The 5,910-nt window shown below is 35.2% G+C and overlaps 1 long non-coding RNA gene across 1 annotated transcript; it reads right to left on the reverse strand.

The window, feature by feature from the left end:
- Window positions 1–946: 946 nt before the first annotated feature.
- Window positions 947–3,953, reverse strand: LOC139124866 (uncharacterized). Its single transcript, XR_011550079.1, has 3 exons — window positions 3,525–3,953; window positions 2,993–3,149; window positions 947–2,429 (listed from the first exon to the last, which is right to left on the reverse strand). It is a non-coding gene; the product is annotated as an uncharacterized lncRNA (long non-coding RNA).
- Window positions 3,954–5,910: the final 1,957 nt, after the last annotated feature.

The raw sequence follows: 5,910 nt of genomic DNA on the forward strand, positions 1-5,910 counted from the left end.
TTCACGAAAATGAATCCGATGAAAGAGGGATGCAATAATCGTTGTGTTTTCGTTGTTTTGTTCGATGAGAACAATATTTCAAATTTTACACTATTCTATCATTTTGTAAAATTTGAGCTGTAAAAATTTCGATTTCGTTACATTTTTCTAATGATTACTCTCATCCAATTTTCCCAAATTAGTTCCAATCGTGTTCATAGTTCATTTGATCCTCAGAACACTTGTACATGACAATTTACCGCTATTTTAGTAAAAGTACACGTAAATTTGTATGTAAATGTAATGTAAATTTGATAACACCAAATACGACATCAATTAGATTTAACCCACGAAAATGAAGTTAAAAGAATAAAAAAGTAATTATCATATTCTGATAAGTAACATCAAATTCCAAACTCATTACATCAAAAAAAGCAACGAGAACCATATGCTGCAACGGTAATGTTAAAAATAGTAAATACATATTACCTTGTTGCTCAACAATGTGTAACAGCTTTAATATTGTTAATATGGCTTTCAGATTTTGTATTATATCCTATATAGAATCACATTATTACTTGATAACACACTGACTAGAAAGAGTTACAACTGTTACACTAGGTTACATTGTCCATTGTACACTGATTAACTAAATAAAATTATCAACCTTCAAGATATAATCTAAAGAATGTGTCTGCAGTATAAGGTTTATGTAACAGACACAAGTATTGTCACTCTTATTTTCAGAATATATATTCTCATTATTTTGAAAGAACTGTAATCATCAAAAAAAAACTATAATGTTTAACATTCGAGTAACTTCAATTAAATCTCACAGGTGTAGAATGTCACATTTAACGCATAATACTTATATTATAGTTACCTCTATTAGATTTGTTACTTACATAAAATAGATTTGCAATGAACAAACGAGGGTAATAAAATCACATTAACAGCATATCTTATAATAACTTTCAATTAAAGAAGTGTCACTGTGAAGAAAAATTGAATTAACAGTATTGATATATCGATAGATCATATATATTCACTCCTTAATTCAATTTGAAAAATATGAAGATGCAATTATCCCAAATTAGTTTCAATGGTGTTTAAATTACTAGTTCAGCAAAACGGAATCTCTATTCGTAAAGATATATTTCGGATACGTCTTTAGTATATATTCAGACGAATTGGGTTTGTGACTAATTAAATGAAATGTTTACATTTTTGATATATAAGAGAAAACATAAAAGGATTTTCATACTTCGTTCGTACATTTGTATTTTTCAGTGTGGAAATGAAGCATTGCTTAAAAGTAATTTGTACTGTGTTAGTCTCATTCAATGATTTCGAAGCTTATGCGATAAAAAATAACATAAACATAAACATAAATGTGTAGAAATGAATTTTTTACTCTTTGTATTTTCCTGTGGTATGCTTTTCAAATACCCTGGCTAATATACGCAATAGCTTAATTTTTTCTCTCGGTATTCGACTTCGTATTCACGAGTCTCAACGTTGTGTAGTCCACTTTTGTTATGGCTACGATTACTGCACATGCATTTCACCGATATACAAATATAATACTTGTCATTTAAACCAAAGTTAGAGAAATCAAAATCGACGTCCCGATCATTCAAGTTGATCTGGGATTATCAATAGAATGAAAATGCAATGTTACTGTTTGTAATTTTTTATGTGATTCCCTTTGCAAGTGTCAGTATTCAGGTCCGAGTAATGTAGTCAATTTCTGTGTAATTTGTCATTAATCTCAACTTTTATCCCGCATATTGTTTTTGCAAAAATTAAACTTGTTTCTAACCAGATGTGTTTGTTGCGTAAACTGACTTCTGTTTTCTATTCATTGTTTTCACAACACACGTGTAGACATTAAAGCTTGTATTTAAGTTACAGAAGAGTAATGGTGTTGACTTTTATTTGACCCCCTGACAGTCTAAACTAATTAGGCACAGTGAATGACGATCGTATGAATCGTTTGGCGGCCAAATACCAATAACCGTTCTACTTCAAATTATCAGCCGACACTGCATTATGGATCATGAATTGTTTGTTTGCAGGGCTGATGCAAAAGCTCATAAGCGCCACTACTAGCACAGCTATCCTTGTATTGCTTCGCATATTTAAGTCCGTCAAGCATGTCATAGACTGTGTCATCATTTACGTTGGTAATCGAACTGGATTTTTCTAAAGGAACAATTTCATAGTGACCTTTACTATAATCCAACTTGTTTAAATCTTCTTTGAAAGTCGTGTGTCCCTCTGGTCCTGCAATTAGAGCATAATGTTCAAATGCTTCTATATCCTGCTTTTTTGATTCAATATCGTCTCTCCGTTGTGTCATCTTGTCATTGTCTTTCACTGAAGAATAAGGAGACATTGCATCTTCATAGGTTGGGGTTGCCTGTTCATGGTCTGAACAACGAGCATTGCTATGGACATTCATGAAAATCAAATAAAACCAAAAACAATACAAGTCAATCAAACGTCAAAATTCGACTCAAATATATACTTTAAGGTTACTGGCTGAGGAGCCACTGGTTGTGATCAAGGAATACAAATTCGTACTGGCCGACATCAGTTTCGCGTATCAAGATGTTTCTCTTCTCATAATTTATGAATCAGAAATACAAAACTGGTATTCACATTACAATTTATAAGTACATACGCATGAACATATAGACATATTGCCTTTATCCTTTTTAACGGAAATCCCTTTAATCTGTCTCTCCAAAAATGTGACGGTAACGTACAATTCTTTTTCCGTAACATTTTGTAACATCAAAATATATCGTTGGCGGATATACTTTAACGTATGGTAGATTCTTAAAATGCTAGTTGAAAGGTAGGGATGTAAAACATAATATCTTACTTCGACACTGTGATGGCATCCTTAGATGGTCGCCTTCTTTGAAGGCTGACTTTAAAGCATCTCTGTCTATCTTTAGGGTGTGAAACGGATATGAGAGTAGACGCGCAGTACTTTGCAACTTACCTTTGTAATGTTCGCTTTTTTCGGACAACCAATATGGCAGCGGCAATAGTACAAGCGATGACAACAATGACAGCTATTACAATCAAAATATATACGGACAAGGAATCATCTTCCTTCGGACTCACAGTAATGTTCTGTGTAATGGTCAAATTGTTGCCTGTGGTAAATATGAACAGATACTTCCGTGAAGAAAAATAGACCGTAAGTCGATATCAGTTGATGTTGTGAACTCTACTGTTAAGCAAAAACGAGTGCTAATAATAAAACAAAGATACGAAATTTCTGTTGACAACTTCTGTAGAAGTGCAATTTGGTTAAATGTAAAGACCATGTGACCATTTCGCTATATGCGTATCATTACCCTTTAGCAAGTAACAGTAAAATGGTAAATCCATTTTATTTATTGAACAATGTCGGGCAAAGAACCGCAAATTTGCAATTCTCTTAACAATTCAATCGTTGGCGGCAGTTGTTGTTTTTATCACAGATGGTTCGATGTTTGGCTGGAAAAAATGTATCAATATTTACCTACCATCATCTGTTTTGTCATCACAGAAACGTCCAGTCCATCCTTCTTGACATTCGAGTTGGAAAGGATTTTCCTTACACACTATTGCGTTTGGATACTTGCATTTTTGTTCTTCGCATCTGAAATTATATGGTAAGGTTTTTCTTTTTCATTCTTGATTACCGTGATTAGTATTACAAAGAAAAAGTAAGGTTCACATTTAAAACCTCATTCTTTAAGGGGGAGACGCACGTTCGCACACACTTATCTTTAACCTGATTTTTCACCATTAAAATGAATCTTTAACCCGACATATAGTATACATTAGGGTAGCTTGACAATTGAAGATTACGATAATTGTGAGAATGTTTCAAAACCTGTTTGCGTGTGTTTGTTTTGTTCAAAAATCACAGGGGAGCCAGGGAAGGACAAACAAACAAGCATACAAACAAAAATAAATTAATTAATACATATATATATATATATATATATATATATATATATATATATATATATATATATATAATATATATATAAAGAAGCATACAAATATATAATAAATAATAAACAAACATACAGACAAACAAACAAGTAAATAAACAAACAAACAATACCATAGAACAAACTAATGAACAAACATGTATACACACACGCACATATATATATATATATATATATATATATATTATATATATATATATATATATATATATATATATATATATATATATATATATATAAGGGTTGCTGGAGAATTGATTTTACAATTTCATCTCTACAACGTTGTTTCGTGAGTCGCGAGGCTCACTCATCAGGAGACTAGACTGGAGGTAATCTACATGAGCTAAACATCGCTGGTTACACAGGTGGTGGAATTTCGTTGAGATTTACAGTTGTTGCATAACAATATATTGCTGCTGCTATGAATATTCATGTTTACGGAGAGGACTGATTTACTTCGTTGGAAGGAGTTACTAGTTATTGCATAACAATGTCTCGCTTCTGTGACGGCATGATGACACAAGTTCATTTCTTTTATTGAGTTTGGAACATTCTGGATGGCGGATGATAATAAATTTTTCTGTTAAACAAAGGTTGAATCGCTTGTTAGTACTGTCATATGGCTTGGCTTTGGCTAGGACCTTCCATGAGATAGCGTGCGTGATATTGTTGTCCTTTAGCGTCGAAATGTGTTTACTGAGTTCGGTGGAGTTTCTGGAGCGTACATGTCGGAATGATGGGATGTGGTTTCTGTATCTTGTCTTGAAATTGTTCTCTGTAAGCCAACGTACCTTTCGGAGGTGTTGTTGTCTGAACGTGTGACTGTGGCTTGGTAGACGATGGAGGCTTGAAGGCAGTTACTGTCGAGTGGGCATGTGTCTTTTTGCCGGCAGTTGCATGTCTTGCTGTTATTGGTCTCAGTGGTATTTGATGTATTTTCTGACACAGGACCATGGGGCAGAGCGTTACGAGGGATCGACGATGCTTTCGGCTGTGCGGTTGGTATCGCCAACTGCCGGTCGTTATCCAAGCCCACCAAAATGTCGGACATGAGCTTTTGTTTGAGAAGGGAGTTGTAAGCATAGGAATTGATTGACTGAACATTTCGATGACCAGAAAGCTGCATGATTTGGGTTGGAGGGATGCCACTATCGTGGAGCTTTTGGATGGCTGTTTTCCGTGCCCTGTGGTTGGTTTTGCGTCCCGGTATACCTGCTCTCTCGGCCATATTCTGCACGATGTTTTCTAATTTGTTCTTCCCCATTGGTTGTCGCTTATAGCAAATATTGCCAATGGCTTGTAATTGATGGCGAGATAAAAACGTGAGTCGTCCGTACACATTTCAACAGGTCGATGGTCACGATACAGCTTGTAGGTTTCGATCGGACATATGGCTTTGTTTTCAACGGCGAACATCTTGGGCGAATACGTACGATTGATGGCACATTGCCCGGGGCCGGTTTTGTTGTCGCGTTCATTAAATTCAACGTGCTCTCTGCCCGAAGCTGTAACTTTTAATTTGATATCTCCCCACAGCAATTTCTTGTTTTCATCTGATGCTCGAAATCCCAATAGTTTGGTATTATTCCACCACACTGTAAACATTAGCGATTCTGGTGAATGCTTTCCGAGCACCCCTTTTTCGCGCATCGTCAGGGTTTCATACATTGTCTGTCAGGGGTTCGCTGGCACGGGATTTGTTTCCTTTACCTTTTGCTTTCAGATCAGATCGTTTGGCTCGAATCGTCTTCTGAGATTTTGCAAATACCGCATCCCGGCATATGGAAAATTTGTATCCGTTCTTCGATAAATACATATCGATGCCCCGTTCATAAGTTGTCAAAGTGTCCGGTTCATATTCTGTCCCATCGCTTTGTCTCGCTCCAACTCCAAAGTTTCAGGTGACACA

This window comes from Ptychodera flava (assembly GCF_041260155.1).
Source record: "Ptychodera flava strain L36383 chromosome 23 unlocalized genomic scaffold, AS_Pfla_20210202 Scaffold_24__1_contigs__length_23054250_pilon, whole genome shotgun sequence".
Classification (NCBI taxonomy): Eukaryota; Metazoa; Hemichordata; class Enteropneusta; family Ptychoderidae; genus Ptychodera; species Ptychodera flava.